Genomic DNA, 27,468 nt, shown 5'->3' with positions numbered 1-27,468 from the left:
AATTTTTAAATTTTAAGGGTATTTCCTTCTTATTTTGTTCTTTTGTGCATCCAGTTTTGAGATTCTGCTTTTCTTTCTCAAAATTTTGTATTGTGAGGGAGAATCGAGAGAGAGGGGAGAAGAGAAGAGAGACGATAATTTAAATTGGTTAAAGTACCCCACAGATCTTATACTATAGTATTTTCGTGAATTTAATCCTTCTATACTAAAACATGACAATTTAATCCATATAACTTAACATTTTGTGCAATTAAATCCTTTTATCTAATTCCGTTAAGATTAAACGTTGGTAGTATTGATGTATCAGATAATGCTAACGTGTTGATGTGTTAGAGAAAAAATATCTTTTTTATTGGAATTTTTTTACTTCATAATTAGCAGCTACTAACATTCTATATTCTATCAGGCTTTTTATACTTGTAAATATTTGATCATAAAATACCTCTTTAGACATGTCCAATAAGGCAGAGCTTCCAAAAGATCAGTAATTCTAGAAGCGGTAGATTATGAAGGACGAATATCATCAGGTAGACATACTAGAACAAGAGTCATGAGTTTACCATCAGCTAGCTCTTCAGCCCTAGCAGCTAGAAAAGACTCCATTTGTTTGGCAAATTGAGTTGAGTACGCCTCACCTACTGCTTTTGCAAAATTATTATAATAAATCTCCCTTTCATTAAATAAGAGAGTTCTTATCCATCAATTCCTTTGGTGTGTTAAGGAGCCAATGTGTGCATAAGATGAGTGAACAAAATAAAGAGAAGCAGTGGGAAGCAAGCGACCTTGGAAACGAACTGGTACACCAATTGCAAAGTATTGCATGTTTGATGGAAGAGATTTGAAGAGGGTGTTGAAATCATTTGAGACAAGGTCATTGAAAAGGGCTTGAAATTCGAGATTGTCTTAATCATTGGTGCCATAAGATTGGTACTTTAATTTTACAGATTCTATAGTTGTGCACCAGGATGATGGAATTAGGCCCAACAGAACATCCCAAATCTGTAACAGTGAAAGCTTTTGAAGGAGAAGAAGAAATAATTTACTGTAAATTATGGTTCTCCACCAATTGCCTCATTGATCAAAACTAAGGCATTCTTAACTCCTCTTTGCCATTTTTTTTTAAAATGTAAACATGTTTCATCATAAACAGAGTGCAAGCCATATGCACCATCTCGTGCTCAATATTCAGAAACAGAAATACTTTTCAGAACATTAGAGTATAAGCCATGAAATCAAAGTATACTTACTTATTGCAAAGTATAAACAGAGTTCAATAATCCATTGGCAAACAAACAAAGACCAGCGGAGTACATCTCCTAGGGTATCAATACGTTCTTTAAAGAAAGCCAGATTTTTGCCAAAAATCAATCCCCTAAGTTCCAACCAAGTTTATAGTCATTTCATTTCAAATCCTCAGAGTTCAATTACCAAAAACAGAGTAAACAACAGATTCATAGTAAAGTTTCCGTAAACCAATAATTAGATCATCTATGCTCAAAAGGTCAATTTTAAAATCAATTCATAACCCACACGTTCAATCCATAAGCAACTTATAGAGCGCTAACTTAAGAAGAACTAACCGAAACAAAAGATTAGGTTTTGTCCCCATTAATTAGACATCAAAAAGTACATAGCACCACAATATAGTTTCGTACATGTAGTCACCGACTTTCTAATAAATAGAAGGTGTCCTCTCACCTAAGTGGTTCGGTACATATAGCCATCAACCTCGGATTGTACAAATCATTGTACATAATGGCTAGTGTCTATTGTTGCTAATTACAGGTGCTTAACTTAATGGGCTCCACTAAAAATATTTTGCAATTTCAGAATTTATTCAAATGTTCATACCAGAAACAAAGTGGTGAAATCGTTCACCATCAAAATCAAAATGTTAAGACAAGTTTCCTTCTTTTTCATGAACCTAATCTTATTATTTCAAAAACTGAGTGACCCAATGCTAGGGTCTTTTCTAAAAGTCATTTTCATCACAAATTATCGAACATAAACATCATATCAATTCTAAAACAAATATTTAGACTTTTGAGATATCAAAACATTCAAAGTGCTTGTTCCCCAAGCACAAAACCGAGTACATAATAGGCATATTTACATAGCATATACTAGGCTTTTATCAAACTCATTTAAATCTATCATACAACATTGACATTTTTTTGAAATAATCCATGCTTCATCAAAACCACGTTTTAATGCAAAATCGTAGACAAAGAATGCTTAATTAAATCAAAATTGTTAGGAAGATAAACTTAAAGTAAAGTAACCAAGAGGGGGTGAATTGGTTATGAATTAAAAATTCTCCTTTTTTTAAAAGAACTTTGAAAATGCAGCAGAAATATAGCAAAAACAAAGTATGAACCAAATAAGCAAAGTGTAGAAAGGTAAAGAATACTAAGTTGAATTTTTATAGAGGTTCGGTCTTCCAATGCTAAAGTCCTCTCCCTTGATAGCACAAGGAGTTTGAATCCACTATCAACTTACCTTTTCAATAAGGTCAGGTGTAATCTTTACAACATGCCTTTTAAAAGGACCAAGCGTAACTTGTTGGCTCCATTAGTTTTTGATGATAATAAAATATTCCCATTTCATTTGTGTCTAACATATCTACCTAAGTGTGCAGGACAAAAAATCATATGGAAATAATAAATCAACCTTTCAAATGTATATATCAAAAATCATGAAAATGAAGAAAAACGATTGATCAACTAAAAGGAAGGTTTTTAGTTAAATAATGAAAAATGTTGGTTGACTAAAATTCAAATTGGAGAAATGACAAGCTGAAGAATATTGAGAAACATAACCAACTTAGTTGACCAAGATGAGAGTTAATCGACTAAGAAGCTATTGCCAAAATCTAGACTTCAAGACAGAACCAACTTAGTCAACAAGAAATGAGTTAGTCGACTAAATGCTCTCTGCTAGAATTTGCGACCAGAAGACAAAACCAACTTAGTCGACCAAGAAGAAAGTTAGTCGACTAAGAGCTTTCTGTCCGTAATTTGAACCAGAGCACTAGAAGACAGATTAACGGCTAGAACCAACTCTCAACTATTTTCAACGGCCATAAACTACCAAACTACCATCAGAGTTATTTCTCCAAGTATAAAAGGGTCTTCCAACAGTTAGAAAGAAGTTCTTTGGAAGTGTTGAAGAGATTTAAGTCATACAGAGCTAAAAAACCAGCAAATTTTCTTTGCACCTTTTTGCACTTAAACGTCAATCGTTTGTATTTGTATTCTGCACTCAACCTTGTACCATTTAGATCAACCTTGTGATCATAGGTACTTTCTTTTACTTCTCTTCTTGTTTTCTTAGAGTGAGAGAGTCACTCTAAGTGGTTGTTTCAAGTTAGGTTTGCTTGAATATGTTAAGGTTCTAACTTAGCCTTGAAAAGTTAGGTGTTGGGTTTTAGTTTAGCTCGTGAAAAACTATTGTGAAAGGTTTTGGCTGAGCCTGGTAAAAGCCATTATAAAACTTGGTGGAAGCTTGTGAATTTCACCGTTTCTAGTGGATTGAGTTGAAAAATCCTTGGTTGGATAATCAAGGTAGTGGATGTAGGTCTTGGACCGAACCACTATAAATTCTGTTATCTCATTTACTCCGTTTTTGTTTTATTTTCTTTCTTTCATCTATCTTGAATTTATCTATAGTTAGAGACAATTTTTGAAAAAGCCAAATTATACTATTCACCCCCCTCTAGCACATTTAATTGGGACCAGCAAGTGGTATCAAAGCTAGTTCCCTGTTCTTAAGGTCTAACACCCTTTGGGAGGATCCAAATGGCTCTCCAAAAATTCATAGTTGCTGAAGGACAATCAACAAACAGACCACCTCTGTTTGATGGCTCTAACTATCTTTATTGGAGCACTAGGATGTCAATTTACATTAAAGCTATAGATTATGAAATGTGGGACGTCATAACTGATGGACCATTTATTCCCTCAACTTTGAATGTAGTAACAAATGAGTTGATGCCTAAGCCAAGGTATGAATGGACTGAGGCTGAAACTAAGAGAGTCCAAATGAATTTTAAGGCTATCAATACATTGCACTGTGCCTTGACCCCCACTGAATTCAACAAAGTCTTAAGCTGTACAACTGCTAAACAAGTGTGGGATAAACTTAGAATAATCCATGAAGGGACTTCTTAAGTCAACGAGTCTAAAATAGCCATTTTGACACATAACTATGAAATGTTCAAAATGGAGCCTGGTAAGACATCACCAACATGCTAGATAGATTCACAAACATCATAAATAAATTAAGTCAGCTAACCAAACCAATACCCGAGCATGAAATAGTTAAAAGACTTCTTAGAATCCTACCAAAAAATTGAAAGCCTAAAGTAACTGCAATCCAAAAGGCCAAAGACCTAAATGTTATTACCTTCGATGAGATTGGTGGTTCTCTCCTTACTGATGAGCTGAAGCTTAAAGAGGAAAAAGAAGAAGATAGGAGGGAAGCAAAGGAAAAGAAAAAGAGCATTTCACTTAAAGCCAACATCCTTGAAGAAGAGTTGGAAGAGCTGTCATGTAATGATGATGAAGAGTTAGCTCTGGTTGCAAGAAAATTCAGAAAGCTTATGGTAGAAGAAATCGGAGACTAGTTAGAAGAGGGTTTAGAAAAGATCAAGGTGCTTCATGGAAAATCAGAAACAAAAATGACTACAACAACAAGGAGGAGCTGATCTGCTACGAATGCAAGAAACCTGGCCACTTCAAGTCTGAATGTCCATTACTGAAAGATGAGACTCCAAAGAAAAACAAGAAATCCAACAAAGCAATGGTGGCAGCTGCATGGTTGGATAGTGACACATCAAGCTCTAAACCTGAAGATGAAAAATCTGAGGAAAGAGCAAACCTATGTCTGATGGCATAAGATGATGAAACTGAGGTATCCTCATCCCCCTATGATATTTCCCTTGATGATTTACAAGATAAGTATGACAGTCTTTATGATGAGTTTGAAAAACTTTTTTCAAAATACAAAACATTAAAGAAAAAGGCTGCATCTATTGAAAATGATTTGGAAAAGATGAGACAAGAGTTCAATTCTGTTTTTGGGCAAAGAAATTTTCTGTAAATTGAATTAGAATATTCAAAAGTAGATTTTGAAATTTTAAAACTAGAGCTTGACAATAAATATAAAGCTTTGTAAAATTTACTTGATGAAAACACAGCTCTCAAGTGTTTAAAAAATGAAACTCCAAAAAGAAATGCATACCACAAGAAGAATTCTGCTTTTGCATCACCTAAATGTTATAGTTGTGGAAAACATGGACATTTATCATATGATTGTTTTAAAAAAAGTAACCTGCAGAAAGTTAGAAAAATTTGGGTTCCAAAAGGATCCTATATTGCAACTAACACTCAAGGACCCATTAAAGTATGGGTACCTATAAAGAAAAACTGAATTATGTGACATTAGTCAATTATGTGACAAAGGATTTAAAGTATATTTAATAAGTGTGAAGAAATAGATATAGGTACAAACAAAGTCTCATTTATAAGAAAGAGATTGAAGAATATGTATGTTGTTTTTCTCGAGGATCTTGAAATGAATAGTGAAATATGTCTTGTTGCAAATGCTGAAAATGATAGCTGGTTATGGCATAGGAGATTAGGACATGTAAGCATGCATATTATGTCAAAACTAATCAAGAAAAATCTAGTTGTTGGACTGCCAGACATAAAATTTGAAAGTGACAAAATATGTGATGCTTGCCAACTAGGAAAATAGGTTAGAATATCCTTCAAGACTAAAAAGATTGTATCAACATTTAGACCTCTTGAATTGTTGCATATTGATCTATTTGGTCGAATAAGCATAACTAGCTTAAGAGGAAAATCTTATGGCTTTGTAATAGTTGATGACTACTCTATATATACTTGGGTTTATTTTCTTGCTCATAAGAATAATGCTCTATCAGCTTTTATAAGCCATTGTAGGAAAGTAGAGAATGAAAAAGGACCAGCCATAGTTAGCATAAGGAGTGATCATGGAGGAGAATTTGAAAGTGATGAATTTGAGAAATTTTTTAATGAAAAGGGGTTGGATCACAATTTCTCTGCATCTAGAACACCCCAGCAAAATGAAGTTGTAGAGAAAAAAAAATCGAGCCTTAAAAGAAATGGCTAAGACCATGCTATGTGAGTATAACCTACTAAAATATTTTTGGACTGAGGTAGTGAACACAACAGCTTATATACTTAATAGAGTCTCAATAAGACCCATGATATCTAAGACACCATATGAACTTTACAAGGATAAAAAACCAAATATTTCTCACCTTAGGAGTTTTGGTTTTAAATGTTTTGTATTGAACAATGGAAAATAGCCCTTAGGAAAGTTTGATGCAAAGAGTGATGAAGCAATATTTTTAGGATATGCATTAAACTCAAAGGCTTATAGGATTTTTAACAAAAAGACTTTAACCGTTGAAGAATCCATCCATATAGTTTTTGATGAGTCAAATGCTTTACAAAAGGAAATTCATGTTGATGATGATGATGTAGAAATCTTAGAAAAAAAAAATGGAAGAAATGAGCTTAGAGAACAATAAGAATAATGAAGAAAGCTCACCTAGAAGAGAAAATGAAACTCCACCTCTAGAAAATTTGTAAAGAACAGAAAATCAGTATAATGACCTTTCAAGAAGTTGGAGATTTGTAAGAGACCATCCACAAGATCAAATAATAGGTGACATTTCTCAAGGAGTTAGAACTAGGAGAACAACATGAGAAACTTGTGAGTTTTCAGCCTTCATATCACAAATTGAACCTAAAAACTTTGAGGAGGCTGAAAAAGAGGAAAGTTGGATGGCCATGCAAGAGGAACTTGACCAATTCACAAGAAATCATGTATGGTCATTAGTACCTAGACCTTCAAATCACCCTATTGTTGGCACAAAATGGGTGTTTAGAAATAAGGTAGATGAGCAAGAAAATTATGACATCCCCTTCGGGGCCCACCTATGTGGTCTCCCCATCTAGGGCCCACTCCAAGGTATTGTTTCGTCTCCCATTCCCTGTGATACGTCCCAGCTGCAGCTGCATACCCAGGATTCAAACCCGAGACCTTTTGTTTCCCCTGAAGGGAACGCCTTTAACCATTTCAGAAATGTAGTTAGAAATAAAGCTAGGTTAGTAGCACAAGGTTACAACCAAGAGGAAGGAATAGACTATGGTGAAACCTTTTCACCCGTTGCTAAGATTGAAGCCATAAGGTTGTTGCTAGCTTTTGCATGTTTCATGAATTTTAAGTTATACCAAATGTATGTAAATAGTGCATTTCTAAATGGATTCATTCAAGAAGAAGTGTATGTTGAACAACCACCAGGTTTTGAAGACTTTGAAAAACCAGATCATGTTTTCAAACTTCATAAAGCCTTGTATGGATTGAAACAAGCTCCTACAGCTTGGTATGAGAGGCTTTCAAAATTTCTAGTTGAAAAAGGTTATGTTAGAGGCAGCATTGATACTACATTGTTCATTAAAAGATACTTAAATGATTTAATTGTTGTACAAATATATGTGAATGACATTGTATTTATTGTAACTAATGAGACTTTATGCAAGAACTTTGCTAAAGAAATGTAGGGTGAATTTGAGATGAGCATGATGGGAGAGTTGAAGTACTTTCTTGGTCTTCAAATTAAGCAAAGTGAGGAAGGAATCTTTATCATCCAAGAAAGAAACACTCAAGATATGCTCAAAAACTTTGATATGCTAAAGTTGAAACCAATCTCCGCACCAATGAGTCCATCCACCAGACTTGATCTAGATGAAAAAGGAAAGAATGTAGATCAAAAGCTTTATAGAGGTATGATCGGTTCACTACTCTACTTAACAGTAATTAGACCAGATATTCAGTTTAATGTGTGTTTATGTGCTAGATTTCAGTCACAGCCTAAAGAATCACACCTAATAGCTGTTAAGAGAATTTTTAGATATCTTTTAGAAACTCAAACTTTAGGATTATGGTATTCTAAAGAATCATCATTTGATCTTGTAGGCTATTCGGATGCAGACTTTGCAAGAAGCAAAACTGATAGAAAAAGCACTAGTGGAACATTCCAATTTCTAGGAAGTATGCTGGTACCCTGGTCAAGTAAGAAACAAAACTCTATAGCACTTTCTACAGCTGAAGCAGAGTACATTTCTCTAGGTAGTTGTTGTGCTCAGATTTTGTGGATCAAACAACAATTAAGAGATTTTGGAATTACAGTCCATAATGCACTAATCTTCTGTGATAACACAAGTGCAATAAATATATCTAAAAATCCTGTGCAGCATTATAAGACTAAACACATTGAGATTAGGCACCATTTTGTGAGAGATCATGTAGTAAAAGGTGATATTAAGATTGAATTTGTGAATACTTTGCATCAATTAGCAGATATTTTTACCAAACCTCTAAATGAAGATAGATTTTGTGAAATAAAAAGGAATTTAGGAATGATTAGTTTGCAGGAGTTGTGAGAAAATTTTTGGTTCATACACAGAAAACAGAATACATTTAGTCAACTAAGGTGAATCTTAGTCAACTAAGAGTGTTCTGTCAGCTTAAATAATAAGACTCAGTCAATCAATTGAAGAGGGGATAAAATAATGAAACGAATGTGTTTACCGGGTAATAAAGAAAGGAGAAAAATTACCTAAAAAAAAAGGGGAGAAGTATGGCAAAACCTTAGGGTGGAGAAAGAACCAAGAAATTAATTAAAAAAACTGTTAGGGTAGAGGTACCGGGAATTTAGGAAAGAAAGAAGCAGAAATGAACCAGGGGCAATTTAGGAATATCAGCTGCTGTTTTCTTGTTGTTTGTGCCATAATGGCATTTGAACACTTGAACTTAATTTTGTTGCCTTTATGTTTGTGTGAAAAATAGATGCTGATATGTTTATGGTATTTTACTGCTGATAATTGAATATTGCTTATATTTTGCTGTTTATGGTATTTTGACTGTTGTCAATAAAAATCTGATATTGCACTAATGTTGGGATTGTATACTGATTACTGATTATGTTTGTGAATGGATATGGATGCTGTGTATAGTATAGCAGTTGAATGATGAATGATATAGACAAAATCTGATAACAATATGCTGTTGACAGACACTGCAAAATTATGATGATAATCGATCAACATTCATTTGCTGTAAATCACCTTATATTTTTGCACATATATATACTCTGAATGTATAGTGTCAATTTCTACACAACATGAATAAAATATGCTAGAATGAATAAGCAAAATATGCACACACTAAGGGGGAGCACTCACTTAAAGGAAGCAATCCTCATTTTTTGCAGAAATTAAAAGGAATTAAAAGATACTATGCTGTTAATCAAGGAATCTTTTGTCATCATCAAAAAGGGGGAGATTGTTGGCTCTATTAGTTTTTGATGATAATAAAACATTCGCATTTAATTTGTGTCTAACATTTCTACCTAAGTGTGTAGAACAAAAAGTCATATGGAAATAATAAATCAACCTTTCAAATGTATATATAAAAAATCATGAAAATGAAGAAAAACGATTGATCAACTAAAAGGAAGGTCTTTAGTTAAATAATGAAGAATGTTGTTTAACTAAAATTCAAATTAGAGAAATGGCGGGCTGAAGAATATTGAGAATCAGAACCAACTTAGTTGACCAAGATGAGAGTTAGTCGACTAAGAAGCTACTACCAAAATCTGGACTTTAAGACTAAACCAGCTTAGTCGACTAAGAAATGAGTTAGTTGACTAAATGCTCTTTGCCAAAATCTGTGACTAGAAGACAGAACCAACTTAGTCGACTAAGAAGAAAGTTAGTCGACTAAGAACTCTTTGTTTGCAATTTGAACTAGAGCACTAGAAGATAGATTAACGGCTAGAACCAACTCTCAACTATTTCCAACAGCGATAAACTGCTAAACTGCCATCAGAGTTGTTTCTCAAAGTATAAAGGGGTCTTCCAACGGTTAGAAAGAAGTTCTTTGGAAGTGTTGAAGAGATTTGAGTCATATAGAGCTGAAAAACTAGAAAATCTTCTCTGCACCTTTCTACACTTAAACGCCAATCTTTTGTATTTGTATTTTGCACTCAACCTTGTACCATTTAGATCAACCTTGTGATCATAGGTACTTTCTTTTACTTCTCTTCTTATATTCTTAGAGTGAGAGAGTCATTCTAAGTGGTTGTTTCAAGCTAGGTTTGCTTGAATGTGTTCAGGTTCTAACTTAGCCTTGAAAAGTTAGGTGTTGGGTTTTAGTTTAGCCCGTGAAAAGCTATTGTGAAAGGTTTTGGCTGAGCCTAGTAAAAGCTATTGTAAGCTTGGTGGAAGTTTGTGAATTTCACCGTTTCTAGTGGATTGAGTTGGAAAATCACTGGTTGGATAATCAAGGTAGTGGATGTAGGTCTTGGACCGAACCACTCTAAATTCTACTGTCTCATTTACTCTGTTTTTGTTTTATTTTCTTTCTTTCATCTATCTTGAATTTGTCTACACTTAAAGATAATTTTTTAAAGAGCCAAATTGTGCTATTCACCCCCCCTCTAGCACATTTAATTGGGACCAACATAACTTTCACCACATGCCCTTTCATAAGATCAAGCATAACCTCAACCAAAACACTGCCTTTTTCAAGTTCAAACAACCATTACACAAGATATTGCCTTTTAAATGATCAGGCAAAACCCCTCTACCTTTTTCTTGGAGGTATAACCAATACCATAATGGATTCTCAAAAGAATCTCTAGCTTAAAACCTCTATGAAGGCTAATAGGATTTTTAAGTTTAGAAAAATGAGAGCTTTCTCAAAGAAATGAATGATGAGATGAAGTTTAAGCTAAAGAAGAATCAGCTGAAGAATAAAAATGGAATCTTTAGGTTCTGCTCTTGTTTAAAGATAAGATTTTTTTGCCCTTTGCTCTCTTGCTTGTTTTCCTTTCATTTGGCTCTTCAAAATCTTTTTAAACTTGTTCAAGATAGCTCAAAATAACACCTTTAATGTGCTTAAAGTAGATATTTATAGCCCTTGTGCTTTCTTAGCTGTTGGAGTGAAATTTGAATAAGTTTTTGTACATTCTAACCAGCTTGCACATTTCCGTTGTACATGGAGAATCAATTCTTTGATCATGAGTTATCTGTTGTTCATAAAGTTTTGAGCTTTCTGTCTTTGAAGAATCAATTCTTCTTTTTTAATATGTCAATTTTTCATAAAGTCCGAAGCTTTCTATTTTTGGAGAATTGATTCTTTTTTCTAAAGTGTCGATTCTTCCACAACTTGGTTCAAAAGTGACACATTTGCATTTTTTGAGAATCAATTCTTTTTCCTCAAGGTGTCAACGGTTGACTGGTGCCAAAATTTGAATTTCATCATCAGTTTTGATGCTTTATTCTTATCCATTTGTACAATCTCTTTCTTGGTCACAAAGTTTCTGATCTTCGCTTTTGGTGCTTCAAGAACCAATATCTTCTCCATGTAGAATCGATTCTTTGTCTTCAAACTTATGCTCTTTTGTTCATTCTTCACTCAAAACCAACTTCTGCTATTTGGAGAATCGATTTTTTCTTCTTCACATTTTTGCCTTCTGCATTCTGTTCTCCTAAAATTGATTCTTGCTCTTTGAGGTGTCGATTCTTCTCAATTCTAGTAGCTTCAAGAATTGACTTCTTCTTCTCTCATAATCGATTCTTCACTAATGCTTTCTACAAAGAACTGACTTCTTTTTCTTTAGAATTAATTCTTTTTGTGATAAAGAAATAAATTTTGCTTTCTTCTCATTTAAAAATCAAATCTTTAGTTTTGAGAATTCGATTCTTGATTGACACTTTGAGTTTGAAAACAACAAATCTTTAGGAAAACTTAGACACATTTCTTTAAGTTCAAGAGCATTTTCATTCACTTTCAAAGCATGTTCAATCAATCTTAGCATTTCAATATATTTTTCTTTTTAAGCTTAGCTTCAAAACATCATTGAGGGTTTTCTTCATATTCAAAAACATCTTTCATTCTTTTTTAAAGCATATTTAGTTCAATCAATTTTGTCATTTCAAAACAAGGATAAAGGTAACAAAAATAATTAAAAACGTCACATCTACCCACCCATTTGTAATGTGCTCTTCCTCTTAGCACCTTTTGATGATAACTTGACCTCTCCAAAATACTAGCTTTTCCAACAGTATCTAACTACATAATTTCCATCATTAATACTTCTTTCTTTAGCCATATCTTCAGCAAATAACCACTTATCCTTTCGCAAACTTCTTCACTTAAGCACTAATCTAAAAATTAGTGTTTAAATCTAACTTAACTATGAGTTTAAACTTCAACTAGTTAGGGTTTAAAACAACTTTACGTTAGTGAGCTTGAGAGTACCAAACTACTTCAAAGTCTCAGTTCTAGAGAGATAAATGAATTTTTAATAAACTAAAAGTTCTGAAAATCGAAACCTAAAGTTTAGATGTTATAAACAATGAAACTTTACCTTAAGATGTTCTTAAAACGAAAATCTAAACTCAAATTTGGCCTTAGAATGCTTTAAATTGTTCGAAAGGTTGAGAAAGAGTATAGAGAGAAAAGAGAGAAAAGAAAGGCTGAGACTAAAGCGAGAAAGTCTTTTACCATTTGGGGAAATATTATGGAGTTTTATAGTTTTAAAATAATGGTGAAAAGTCTATTTTACCTTTAGTTTTTTTCAAATCCGTAAAGTAAGTATTGATACTTTTGTTGTTGGTTTACAGGTATCGATACTTCATAGATAGTATTGACACTTGTTCATTACAATGCACTTCTGGGTTTCAAGTATCGATAGCTCATGTACAGGTATTGATACTTTTCGTCCAAAATGCAATTTTAAGTCTAAAACGAAAGCATTTTGACCCTTTCTAAGTTCCATTTTTCAAGGAAACTCATTTGACCATCAAAACATACATTTCTAAGTTGTAAATGTGCAAAAATATCGTTGGAAAACATAAATTTACATGCTCACCAAGTTAAGTTGCTCTTTTAACCTTAATTAAAAGTTGGGGTTTCTTAGAGTTAGAGATCCTTGCTTCGAAGCATGGGAATGACAACTATTATGAAGTAAAAATGTTTAGAGCATATTTTGGACATTGGGTGTGAATTGGAAGCTGCCTTGTTGGACATGTGTAAAAAGGTATTTTATGATCAAATTTTTATAAGTACAAAAAACCTAATAGAAAGTAAAATGTCCATACTTGTTAATTATGAAGTAAAAATTTAATCTAAATCAAATATAAAGCTTTGTTCAATTTAATCCTTATAGTATAAAGTTTTGTTCAATTAGTTCATGTACTCTGCAATTTTGTGTAATTTGGTCCCTATGACATGACACAAAGAAACTGATGTGGCAAAATTTTTTTTTGAAAATGTTTTCCAATTTTTTTTTGGGTTTGACATGTCATCACCAGGTAAACATTGTTTGACGTGTCATATGTCAGCACTACATCAGCACCACTAACTGCCAGTTTAGACGGAGTTAGGCAACAAGACTCAATTGCAAAAAAATCAGAGTATAAGAACTAAATTGACTAGTTTGGGATAGAAGGACTAAATTGACGAAAATGCTATAGTATAGAGACTTGTGAGGTACTTTGACCATTTTGAATTATGCCATCTTTATTTGGTTTAGCCTTTTTCAACTACATTTTCCTACAATAAAAAGTTATTATTTACAATAATTTAAAAAAGTATATTATTAAACATTAATATAGGAGAGAGGAAGCAAAGTTACTTCTACTTCTTTGTGTTTAAAATAAAAGAAGAAAAATAGAATGAAAGAAAGCTATTAGGATTAAAATTGTAAATAGAATGATTAATTTAAACAAAAATGTTTTTTTTTTTCAATTTAAAAAGTTTAGATTTGAAGGAAAAGAAAATTTGTAAGATTCCCATGTTTCTTCTCCCCTCATATTTCCCTCTTGCCAAATGAAATAAACGTGTTGGGATTTGGCCTCATACTCAAACATGAAAATATTGAAAAATGAAAGTATACTACAACAAAAAAATAAAATTACGTTTAATTAGAGAAATAGTCGAAATCCTCAAGATCAATGTTTGTGTTTTTTATGCAATTTTTAGATTAATTATGGACACTCATAGGTTCAAGTAATACATACCTTGCTTTAGATTTCGTAATCAAAAGCCAATTAAATCCAAAAACGTTTTGATAAAGCAAGTAACTCGGAAAGAGAATAAGACAGTTTAAAATCCTGTAGTCGAAATCTTTGCTTCTTTACCTTTAGGATTTGTCAAATCTTTAGCCACCCAAGTGTTTGGCCTTTAACAGTTATCCACACAGTGACCGAATAAAACCTTCTCAAAGGTAGGATTTTACTTGTGCTAGCAAGTTTTGTTTATAAAACAAAAAGATAAAAAGTTCTTGCTGAATCTTATTTCTATCAGAGAGAGAAAACTATTTTTCTTTTTCTTATTTTTATGAAATAGCTAAGATGTAGCTAGAAGCTTAAAGTTTTAATTGGCTAACATAACATATTTATATAGTCAAACTAAGTTGTAACCCTAGATACAACATTTGTATTTTTACTCAATTAAGTCCTCGTGAACTTAATTATTTTTTCAACTTTATTTTGGTCTATTTCAATTAAGTCCAACTTAATTAATTATCCTTATTTAATCTCAATCATGTCACTTAATATGTGTGACCCATTAAGCTTCTAATATGTTGGGAATAAATAAAAATCATGATCAAATATTAATTTGATAATTGTTTTATATTTATAGATCATGAGCAGTATCTAACAACACATCATGACCACTGAAATGTTAAAGAGTCAATTAAAGAATTTGACAAAGCCCTTCAGTGATAAGCCTTTCAATGCAGTATAACCCTTTCATCAAATATCCCAAATATGTCATTAAGCATGACTTGGTGTCTACTTATGACATTTCATATTAGTTCTCATAACTCATGACTAACCTTATGAATTTGGAAAACTAACTTTCCTCAAATTCATCATGCTTTAGCCAAAGACTTTATACAAATTAATTTGAAATTGAGAACAAGTGAGATACATCCTTTTATATCACTTAGGGTGATGAATGCTCTCTTGACAACTCATCCACCTTCGTATGCTTCATGGCATACCCAAAAATACACTATTTAGGCATTTGGTCACTTCTAGACCTATATGGATAAAATCAAAGTATATCATTTCTCATACAAGATGACTTGGTATCTCAAGTCCAAGGACTAGTTGCACGACTATTACATGAGAACATATTTCATAGACACTTAAGTGAAACATTAAATGGAGTTCTCATAGTGGGTCATGTTCAGTGAACTTGTTCTTTAGCAAGCACCTACACATTATCCTCAAGTATCCCATATAGTTCAATCTTTGAAATCGATTGCTTACTTCTCATATAAGGAGGCTTAAAATGTACCGATCTTTTAGCATTGTCAATACCTTGTCTTGATAACGCAATGACTAGAAACAATCTTAAGAGTATGACTTTGATGCATAGTGCTATCAGAATTGTAACAACTTTATAATTCTCTTGCAAGGCCTTTATGTTCCATGGGCTTCATCCAATTAGTACTTAATAACTCCTTATTATTGCACTAACATGAAGGAAAACCTCTATCACATATAGTTATGCGATTAAATATGTAGTAAATGACAATATATATATTCTTTGACCAATCCAATTGACTCAAAGACATATATTAACAAAAAAAAAAAGAAATAAACATTATTTTTCATGTAAATGTGAACAGTTAGGGGTGTCAGACCTTTGTAACTTTGCCAAAATTCCCCTTTGACCGGTTAAGTTTTGTGATATTTTGGTATAATCCCTTATTTGACCTCCTAATGTTTTTAAAACTATCATTCAGCCTATTGAGTTTTTCTTTAATTTTTTTATCCTTACTTGACTCATAACTTTCTGAATTTTATTATCTTGAATTTAAGATTTTTGAAAGTTTTTTTGTCACGACTCGGAACACCCATCGGGCCCATGACAATCGCCGCGACGTCCCGATAGACACTCATTACCTGAAATGCCGATCGAAATCCTGCTAGACTTAGCATCAGCTTCCGTATCTCCCCGGTGAGCAACAGTTATTAAATCTCGCATTTCAAGAAATCATAAGTTGTTTCGAAATCAAAACAATATAATATTATTTTCTGGCTCACAGGGGCATTTTCGTCATTTTTCTTCAAAAAATACCGAAACTTGCCAAAAACATGGTGTGTGGGTGAAAAACACATGTTTCCATAATTAAAAGTAAATTTAGATGTCTAAAATAATTATTTGAAATGAAATTATAATTGTTTGAATAAAATAATAATATTCAATAAAATATTTTATTTTCTAAATAAAAAAATAATATTTATAGAGAAATCCGTAATTTAATTTCTGTAGTGTAAAAGCTAAATATATTTATACGTACTTTAAAGCAGATAACTGAAGTATAAAATTCCTTTTACAGTGACACATGGGCCCCCAACTAACCAATAAGGTGCGAGTTTGTGAACCTACAATTTTGTCGATGCAAGGCTAACTGAAGTCCTTGATGCAATCGGCTATCATCAGCTATCCTGAGCCTAAAATGTGGGGAATTGAGGGTGGTGAGATTATAAAATCCCAGTGAGTAAACAGTTACCATCAAAAGCATCTAAAGCAGAGTAAATGGAGATAATATAAAAACATTATATCTCAATAATGTTCATAATGCAAAATTCGTTTCAATCTATACCAAACAATTTCTTTTCATCAAAATTTCCCGGCTTATGAATTTCTTAAACTTGGCCCCTACTAGAATCATTCTCACAAGTACCTTCGTCAAGGTATCCCATTGAGACCGCCAAGCCTGTTAAATGTCCCATACCCATAAACATGTTTTCACATGTGACACACAGCCGTTCCTTGGCGTTGGCTGAGTCTCACTCTCACGTGGTGGCCCGAACGTGAGGTGCACTCAAATCTTACCTCAAGAGATACTTCATCCAACATCTCCCTTCCGGAGGTAGTTATATAATTGGGTTACCGTGCCCCTCTCATAGGCAGTCCACGAAAACCCCCACCATTGCAGTGACCGTTTAATATACCCCCAGACCCATAAAATTTTCAGTAGCATAATATGACGAATAAAATTTAATTCAGTCTACCGAGACCAATCCAAAACTGTTCATATATTTCATGCCAACCCCAAAAATTTAGCCATCATGCTACCATAGTGTCATAAGCCACAATTTCAATAACATATATAATCATAAATTCAACACAGTCTCCATATACTCAATTTTCCCAAAACAATATTTGATTTCAAAACCAGTATAAATCTCATTTTTATTAAAAAACATTTTAATTGGAAAACATAATATTTTATAATTTAAACTCATCATTCACTAAAACCATCAAACAAGTATAATTACTCTAGATATTTAAGACGATAAATTGTCCACTCACAGTATTAGGAGTAGAAATACTCATATTTTCAGTCCGCGGGTACAGTCCTTTACCCGTATCCAATGGCTCACCACCTAACCATAATCCATGACACATATTCCAATTAAATTGTGTCTAACAGTCATAAGCTATTTCAAGCTCGATATATATGCATGATATGAAATGAAAAATGCACGGGTAGCCATCTAGACCCGGTATTGGCCTAAGTCGATTTTTCATCCGATAAATTGGCCAATGCGTCCAATTTCACTCCAACTTGCTCCATTTCTTTTCCAATCCCTCAACTCACCAAACACAACTAATTAACACACAATTAGGAAAAAATTATCTTCACTTTTCTTCTTGGAACTTTCGGCCAACAATAGTACACTAACTCCGTGATTTTTCCTACTTAATTTTCTCTCTATAATTCATTAATTCCTACACCAAAAACTATTATTTCTTATTCAAATCAACTAGAATAACATCCCATTCTTCCTCATTATTCACTTAGAGTTGATGGGCACCAAACCTTTGGTGGTTTTCTTCACTTGTTTTCATGCTACACATCATTAATCACCTAAAAACACTAACATACCTAAAAATCAAACCAATCCAAGATCATTCTCTCTCCATACCCATTTTGACCAGCCATGAATTCACCATGAAAGCATGCTTTTCAACCATGGAAATTAAGGGAAAATGCATAGGGAAAATAGTTCATAAACTAAAATCAAGAAATTTTACCTTTTTTCACTTGATTTCCTTGAAAATCCACACTTTTCTCTTGAATTTCTTTCCACCCAGGGTTTGTTCTTTTTTTTCCTCTCTTTGTTCTTGCTATGGCCAACCATAATGAAGAGAAAATGGTGGTATGGGCTGATTTTTATAGTTAAATAATATAATAATTTAAACTTGCCACATGGCATTCCATGATTGGTCCATTTTTTAAATTCTTATCTTTTAAGCTTTAAATCTCCACCACACATTATTCAAGGGTAAAAGATGCTGATGGGTGAAGACCTTGTGCTGGAAAAATGTTCTGGGGGTGCAAAATTACCGTTTTACCCCCGGAGTGATAAAATTACCATTTCGCCCCTATACTCCAAATTATACTGAAATTAAAATTTTTCACTTCTAAACCTCAAATCATACTCCAATAAATGAAAATGAGGCCAAAAAATCTTTCCTAAAATTCTCATTTTATCCCCAAGTGACAAATGACCATTTTACCCCTAGTGGCAAATGACTATTTTACCCCTAGATAGTGAAAATTTCGGTTTGACTCCAAATTGATCATCGAACTCCAAATCACCATTTTAAATCATTACTGGGCTGTGAAACTCTTAATTTCACCTTAAAATTCTTATTTGAACTAGTTCGAGGCTTAATCAACTTAATGATACCATTAGGGGTAATATCGTCTTTTAACGATTTTTTGAACTTCCTAAATATGCAAACATTCTATTGAGCATGTAAATGACGTCGTAATTATTTTATAGAACAGGGTTTGACATTTTTACTCATTCAATTTATCAAAATTCCTTGAGTACTTTTATATACATCCTATTCATAAACTTTTTACCTTTAACAATACTCTTTTTCACATAATTAATTTGGCTTTCCAATATTCATTTTACATGGTGTATTTGGGTTTATATATATATAGTTGTATCAGTTATACGATTGGAAAAGAAGTAATAAAACCTTTTTTTGTGGCAGGAAAAACATGTAGTAATCGTTACATCAAACACCCATTTTGTAAAATTATGTTTTCCTACACATGTTATTTAAATAGCACTAAATATAGTAACATGATATTGATAGCTTTTATTGAAATGATACGTAAGCTAATTTATTTATTTTAATATAACTATTTAAATTGCATAATTAAATAATACTAAAATTTTTTCTTAATTTAATTCTAATTCAGAAAAAAAAAGAGGAAAAACCTCTTATAATTTATATTAGTTGGACCCCTGACTTTTAGTTCTAGCTCTGCCATTGATCAATGTGGGTGACTAGGGCTCTTGATATTCTTGAGAAGGTAATTAATAAAGCTAAAGCAATTTTGTGAATTGTGATTACTGGTACGGAAGACAGACAAAATGGAAGAAAAGTCAAGCTTCGGATTCATTACGTTGTTTGACATGGTCGACAATATGGACTTTGGGCATGGAAAAATTCAAAACTAGCCAAGAACATTAGGTTTCTTCTTTTTCTTGATTCTTTATTTTCTTCTTTAAAATCTCTATGATGTAAAACAAACTTCGAAACATGAGCTGTGCAAGAGATTAGATTGTCGTGTAAAAGTTCAGCAGGAGATATCTCTACGTTGAATTTAGAGAGCAGTGCATGTATTAATGCTGTATAAAATGGTGAAAATGATTACAATTTTGGAGTACGCAAGTGCTCCTGAATAAACCCTAGGATGGGTTAGTCTTCCAAGCTGACTGCAAAATGTTGTAATCCAAAGGTAAGCAGTTACTCTTTCATTGTATCAGCAGTCAGCCCCCACAATTACTAAAGCGACCAAGTCAGTACTTTGCCTCATGCATGCATCTTACGTTTGCTTTTAACATTAGTATATTATAATTTTTATCACATGCAACTTTCAATGGGAAATCTTAAAAGTACTAAATAGAGACCAAATAATTGTTTATAATAAAGTTGAAGTTATAATCACAATTCAGTCACATCAACCAGCCAACATATAATTGGACAAATTCAACATAAAACTAAACCAAAACCTCATATTATGACTTGAACCTCGGACCTCAACTTTTTAAGACCACCTTCATGCCACTAGAGCAGGCTTCATTAGCAATAGACTGTTAATTTAGTCAAAAGAAACAGATTTATTAATTAATGCGAGCTATTCATTAAGTTGATGGCTCATGCTCTTCGATGTATAGGCCTTTTACGTCTATTAGGTTGTAATTTGAAAAAAGAAGATTTCGATTTTAAATTAGTACAAAACTTAGAGATTGAACTAATGAAAACATGACTTTCTTTGATTATATTAAATCTATGGATTTGCTAGATGTCTCACTAGTAATGGACTTGAAATACCTTAAAAATTTAGGTAATTTTAAAGTTATGAGATTTATTTTTGTTGTGCCGGGTGATATTCATGTTCATGTTTTGTTTTATTTTGTAATTTTTCTGGTGATTTTTGTTTTTTAGGGAGGTTGTGCTAACCTCGAGGTGTTTGTGTATATATAATATAGATTGAAGAAGTTGGATGCCGCTATACGGATGGTAGATCAGAATGTCGAAGGCATATATGGATGTTTTATTTTGTTCAAATTTGTGTCCTACTTATACTCACATATGAGATCTTAAAAATCATTTACCTGTGGTAGTACAGACTTGACACGTGGAATTAATTACGGCCCAAAATTGATCCCGGTTTTTTTGTGATCTTTAGGTCCTTAAAGTCTTACTTTCTGGTTGGCTGTCATGTCAATTACAATGGGAATTTTTTGTTACTCTTTGTAATAATATTAAAACCATATGAATGCGATACACGATTTGTTGCATTTAAATGTAATGTGCATATAACTTTATTAATTATTTGTGAATAATTAATTAATATTAAATTGATTAAGATTTGATATAATTATGATATAACTTAATTGAATAATTAATAATAAATGTTTGAGATAGGATAAATTTAAATTTAATTTGTTTAAATTTAATTATCTATCCATTGTATTTAAATTTAATTTGTTTAAATTTAAATAATGATTAATTATATTTAAATTTAATTTGTTTAAATTTAAATTTAATTTAATTTATTTTACATATGTTGTAAAATGCTATGTACCATATAAATACATGATGTAATTGTTTTACTTATTTGTTAGGTAAAATTTATAAAATATATGATATAATTATTTTACTTATTTGTTCGGTAAAATTTATAAAATGCATGATGTAATTATTTTATTTATTTGTTAATTTTATAAAATGCATGATGTAATTATTTTACTTATTTGTTAGGTAAAATTTATAAAATGCATGATGTAATTATTTAGGTAAAATTTATAAAATGCATGATGTAATTATTTTACTTATTTGTTAGGTCAAATTTATAAAATGCATGGAGTAATTATTTTACTTATTTGTTAATTTTATAAAATGCATGATGTAATTATTTTACATATTTGTTAGGTAAAATTTATAAAATGCATGATGTAATTATTTTACTAATTTGTTAGGTAAAATTTATAAAATGCATGATATAATTATTTTACTTATTTGTTAGGTAAAATTTATAAAATACATGATGCAATTATTTTACTTATTTGTTAGGTAAATTTTATAAAATGCATGGTGTAACTATTTTACTTATCTGTTAGGTAAATTTTATAAAATGTATGGTGTAATTATTTTACTTATCTGTTAGGTAAAATTTATAAAATGCATGGTGTAATTATTTTACTTATCTGTTAGGTAAAATTTATAAAATGCATGATGTAATTATTTTACTTATCTGTTAGGTAAAATTTATAAAATGCATGCTGTAATTATTTTATTTATTTGTTAGGTAAAATTTATAAAATGCATGGTGTAATTATTTTACTTATTTGTTAGGTAAAATTTATAAAATATATGGTGCAATTATTTTACTTATTTGTTAAGTAAACTTGTATGAAAAAAAAACAGTACGGTGATTATATATCTCAGTAGTTTTGTCAAAGGAGACTGGGTTTTAAAAGAGACCATTTGTGACTTCTCCAGCCTTTCTTGGAAATTACTGCAGAAGTAGAGTGCTTTGTCGAGAAGACTATTATAGTCTTTCTTGGAAGCATTTGACAATATGATCTACTTAGTGCTATTTTGTGTGCATAATATTTTTGGATATGGGCACCTATAAATATCATAAGGGTTCCTTAGTATAACTCATTATATTATGCGGTACGTGGGAGGTGTTCCTTATTGGCGCTTGGTGACTCCATCACTTTTGGGTCTTAGATTTCTAGTCATTCCCTTCTTTTGTTGTCTTTTTCACTGGGGAACATACCTTTTGCGATTTCTAGCTTGAGCTATCAGGGCAATGCTATGGATAGCTTCTCTACGCTCTGCCAAATTGGGCTTACTTTCATTCCATAACTCGTATGGAGTTGTGGGAATAGATTTTGAGGGCACACGATTGAGGATGTATGTTGTGGTCAAAAGGGCATCCCCCCAAAAACTTATTGGAAGGTTGGCTTGTGTCATTATTGACCTAACCATGTCTAACAAGGTACGATTCCTTTTCTCTACAACACCGTTTTCTTGCGGAGTTCCAAGTATCGTTAATTGTCGACGTATTCCCCTTTCCTCACATAATTCTTTAAATTGATTAGATAAGTATTCACGACCTTTATTAGTGCGAAAAACTTTAAGTTTTTTTTCTTTCTGTGTCAAGACTTGGAACTCCCATCAGGCCCATGATAACCGTCGCGACGTCCCGATAGGCACTTATTATCCGAAATGCCGATCGAAACCTCGCAAGGCTTAGCATCAGCTTCCGCATCTCCCTAGTGAGCGATAGTTATTAAATCTTGCATTTCAAGAAATCATAAGTCATTTCCAAATCAAAACAATATAATATTATTTTCTGGCTCACAAGGGCATTTTCGTCATTTTTCTTTAAAAAATACCGAAACCCACCAAAAACATGGTGTGTGGGTGAAAAACACATGTTTCATAATTAAAAGTAAATTTTGATGTCTAAAATAATTATTTGAAATGAAATTTAAATTATTTGAATAAAATAATAATATTCAATAAAATATTCTATTTTCTAAAAAAAAATAATATTTATAGAGAAATTCGTAAATAATTTCTATAGTGTAAAAGCTAAATATATTCATACGTATTTTAAAGCAGATAACTAAAGTATAAAATTATTTTTACAATGATACGTGGGCCCCCAACTAACTAATAAGGTGTGAGTCTATGAACCTACAATTTTGTCGATGCAAGGCTAACTGAAGTCCTTGATGCAATCGGCTATCTACCGGCTATCTCGAGCTTGAAATAAGGGGAATTGAGGGTGGTGAGATTATAAAATCTCAGTGAGTAAACAGATACCATTTAAACCATCTAAAGTCAAGTAAATGGAGACAAGTAAGATATTCCATTCCAGTATGTTTTTCATAACATCAATAATCAATTTACTCAGATAATCAACTTGGCTTATGTATTTCACAAAACTTGGCTCCAACCAAAATCATTCCCGGGGATGCCTTGGCCTAGGCATCTAATCAAGACCGCCAAGGCTGTTTAGTGTAGTACACACATGAACATATTTTTACATTTGAAAATCTAGCCATGCCTTGGAGTTGGTTGAGTCTCACTCTCATGCAGTAGTCCACGTGAAGTGCACTCAAATCTTTACCTCCAAAGACACCCTCCACACGGCTCTCCGATCGAGGTAAGGTATATCTGATTCTGTGCCCCCTCTCTTAGGCTGGTCCACAGAAACTCCACTGCAGGGATTATGGATTATTTTATCTACCACCTAATTTATAAAATCTTTATCTGCATGACATGGCAATTTATTGCAACCTAGCCTCTCAGGGCTGAATACACAGTAGAAATAATTCTAACACCAAAAATCAGTTTAGCCATTCATGCTCATATATTGTCATAAGCCATTCAATTTAAAACCATAAAATTGCAACACATCAAGTGGTCTCTAATTACTCTATTTTCAAAACCATAATTCAATTTCAAGACAATTTATAAAATCATTTTATTTAAACACATTTTACTTATAAAACATAAGGATTTACCATTTAAACTTATTTTCCATAAAATCACAAAATTGGATAAAAACCACTCTAGATAATTAAGATGATAGTAAGGTTACTCACAGTATCAAGAGTAGAAATACTCCTAGTCCCGGTCTTTGGTGTAATCTCTTTATCCTTATCAAATAACTCACCACCTATACATCACACATGACATAAAATTCAATAATTTGTGTCAATTTGTCATAAACTATTTTAGGCTCTCTAAATCTAAATGAATGCATGCGATGGGATGCAAAATATTCGATTAATCGCTTAAATGTGATATTCGACCTAAGTCACATTATACTCGGTCTAATCGGCTAAAATCTCCAACTTAACTCCAAATCAATTCTTCTCACTTTCTACACTCCAATTATACCTAAATTACCTCAGTGACTGTGAATGAGATTCAATTTATCAGTCCCGAGTCAACAATCACACATGTCTATACGTTGAGCAAAAATTCAAATTTTCATACAAAAATTTCCCATTTAATTTCTAGCCTCACCAAACATCAAATATCTTCAAAATATCATGAAATATCATTAATTTCAGCCACAATATCCTCCCTAAAAAATTCGGCCAATGAAGAACACATAAGGAATGGGTGATTTTCAAACTTGATTCTTACACTAAACACCATAAATCATTGAAAACATCCATATAACTTAAAATCCAACCAAACCATTACCAAACTCTCTCTCTCTCTCTCTAGAATTCGGCCTTCATGGGTTTCATCATGCCAACTCAATTTTCAGCCATGGAAATAAGAAAATAAAGCATGGGTATGCTAGATCTCAAGCAAAAATTGAAAAATCATACCTTATATTGCTTGATTCCTTGAAATTTCCATAATTTTTTTTTGAAATTCTCTTATCTAGGGTTTGTTATAGTTTTTCCTTTCTTTCCTTTGTCTTGACCGAATATGGAGAAGAAGAATGGGATAAATATGGGCTGATTTTTATAAAAAATAATAAAATATCCTTGCTTGACACGTGTCACATGCTTATTAGTCCATTTTTCTTTTTATACTTTAATAATTATGCTTCCATTCTCCACCACATGATTATTCAAAGGTCAAAATGAGGATAAGGGAAGACCATGTGCTGGACAAGTGTCCTGGTGGTGGAAAATTACTATTTTGCCCCTAGGGTGGCAAAATTACCATTTTGCTCATACGCTCCAAAAATATCGAAATTACAACTTTTTCACTTATCAACCTCAAATTATACTCCAATGAGTCAAATGTGATCAATCTTGATCAAAAACTTCTTCCAATATTCCAATTTTATCCTCAGGTGGCAAAATTACCATTTTACCCCTAGATAGTGAAAATTTCGATTTGACTCCAAATTAATCCTCGAACTCCGAATCACCATTTTAAGTCATTCCTTGACTGTAAAATTTTGAATTTCACCTTAAAATCCCTATTTGACCTAGTTCGAGGCTTAGATCAACTTTATGGTACCTCTAAGTACAATACCGACTTTTGTCGATTTTTTCGAGGCTCTTCTAGTATGTAAACATGCTATCCATCACATGTATGTCATGACAAGTAATTTATAAAGTCGGGCTTTACATTCTGATTCTCAACCTCTGCCATAAAGCGTTTAAAACAATTCCAAGCTTTAGAACGGTGACACAGCAGAAATATGGATTCATATCGTGAGTAATCATCTATGAATGTAATGAAATAGGATGCGCCATTGCATGCCTTTAAATTCATAGGCCCACAAATGTTTGAATGGACAAGTTCTAAAAGATGGGTGGCCCTTTTAGCCTTCCCAAAAGGCTTTCTGCTGGATTTACTAGCAAGACATGGCTCAAATGTAGGAAGTTTAACTTTGGTAATTGAGCTCAATAAGCTTTCTCTAGCCAATCTGGACATTCTATTTTGGCTAATATGTCTTAATCTAGCATGCCATTTCATAGAATCATTTATAACATCAGAAAAAGAATTTAAAACAAAAGCAACATCATTTTTAGAATCCAAATCTAACATAATCAAACCATCTTTAAAATAACCATGACCAAAAAACGTTTTTTCAAGAAAAATAAACTAGCCATAATTCTTGAAGGTAAAATTAAATCCTAAACCCATCAATGCTAAAACTGAAAGTAGATTACATCGTACGGATGAAATATGAAGCACATTATGTAGGAGCCATTTTCGCCCATTGTGCATTGTGAGTTGGTAAGTTCCTACTCCTAAGACTTTTTTATTTTCTCCATTCCCCATCATGACAAAGTGTCTACCCGATGGTAAACGATGGTAATCTACATATCTTGCATGGTTGCAAGTTATGTGCTTAGTTTCTTTTGTATCTACAATCCAACCAAGGAGAGAATGAGCTATAAACACATGACAACATACATAAGTTCTAAAGCAGTCTAAAGGACAAACCTTCTTAGGCTTAGTGCATTCTTGAGCAAAATGTCCCTTCTTACCATAGTTAGAGCATTTCAACTTGGACTTATCCTTTTTCCCACCATGCTTGCCTTTTTGGCGCTTGGTGACTCCATCACTTTTGGGGCTTAGATTTCTGGTCATTCCCTTCTTTTGTTGTCTTTTTCGCTAGGGAACATACCTTTTGCAATTTTTAGCTTGAGCTATCAAGGCAGTGCTGCGGATAGCTTCTCTACGTTCTGCCTCAAGCTCCAAATAGCAAGAGATATCATCAAAAGTCTTTATCCTTTCATTATGTGTTAATACAAGTTTAACATGTTCTCATGAGAACTCGGGGAGTGGCCTAATGATAATTAAGACCTATTGCTCATATATGAGATCGTAACCAACTGTTTTCATCTCTCTTATCATGGCTGACATAGCCCTTAAGTGTTCAGCCATAGTGTGCTTGGAGTCCATCACATATTGATTGAACCTTAGTGTCAAGGTACGAAGCCTCGTAACTGTGGTTCCACCATACTTGAATTTTAGTTGTTCCCACAACTGTTTGGCAGTTGGGAAGTTCTCAAACTCCCCAATGAGATCATCATGCATGCAGCTTAACATGGTAAAATGTGCACTACGTTTTCTCTTATACCAGGTGTCGTAGGCCTCTTGGTCACGGCGATGTTGGGCTGTGTTACCAACTTCAGATGGGTTCATCTCTTTAGTTAGATGATCGAGCAATTCTTGTTCATTGAGAAGATACTGAACCTTCTTATGCCAGATATCATAGCTTTTGCCATCAAGTTTGGCACCTTTGGTCAAATCAGTAATAATTTGTTTTGAAGCCAT

General features: G+C 32.7%; 1 pseudogene; it reads right to left on the bottom strand.

The window, feature by feature from the left end:
• Positions 1 to 411: 411 nt before the first annotated feature.
• Positions 412 to 27,468, bottom strand: LOC148762567 (putative S-adenosylmethionine-dependent methyltransferase At5g38780; annotated as a pseudogene).

This window comes from Theobroma cacao, chromosome 5 (genome assembly GCF_053813885.1).
Source record: "Theobroma cacao isolate CCN51 chromosome 5, ASM5381388v1, whole genome shotgun sequence".
NCBI lineage: Eukaryota > Viridiplantae > Streptophyta > Magnoliopsida > Malvales > Malvaceae > Theobroma > Theobroma cacao.
This window is presented reverse-complemented; position numbering and strand designations above follow the sequence as displayed.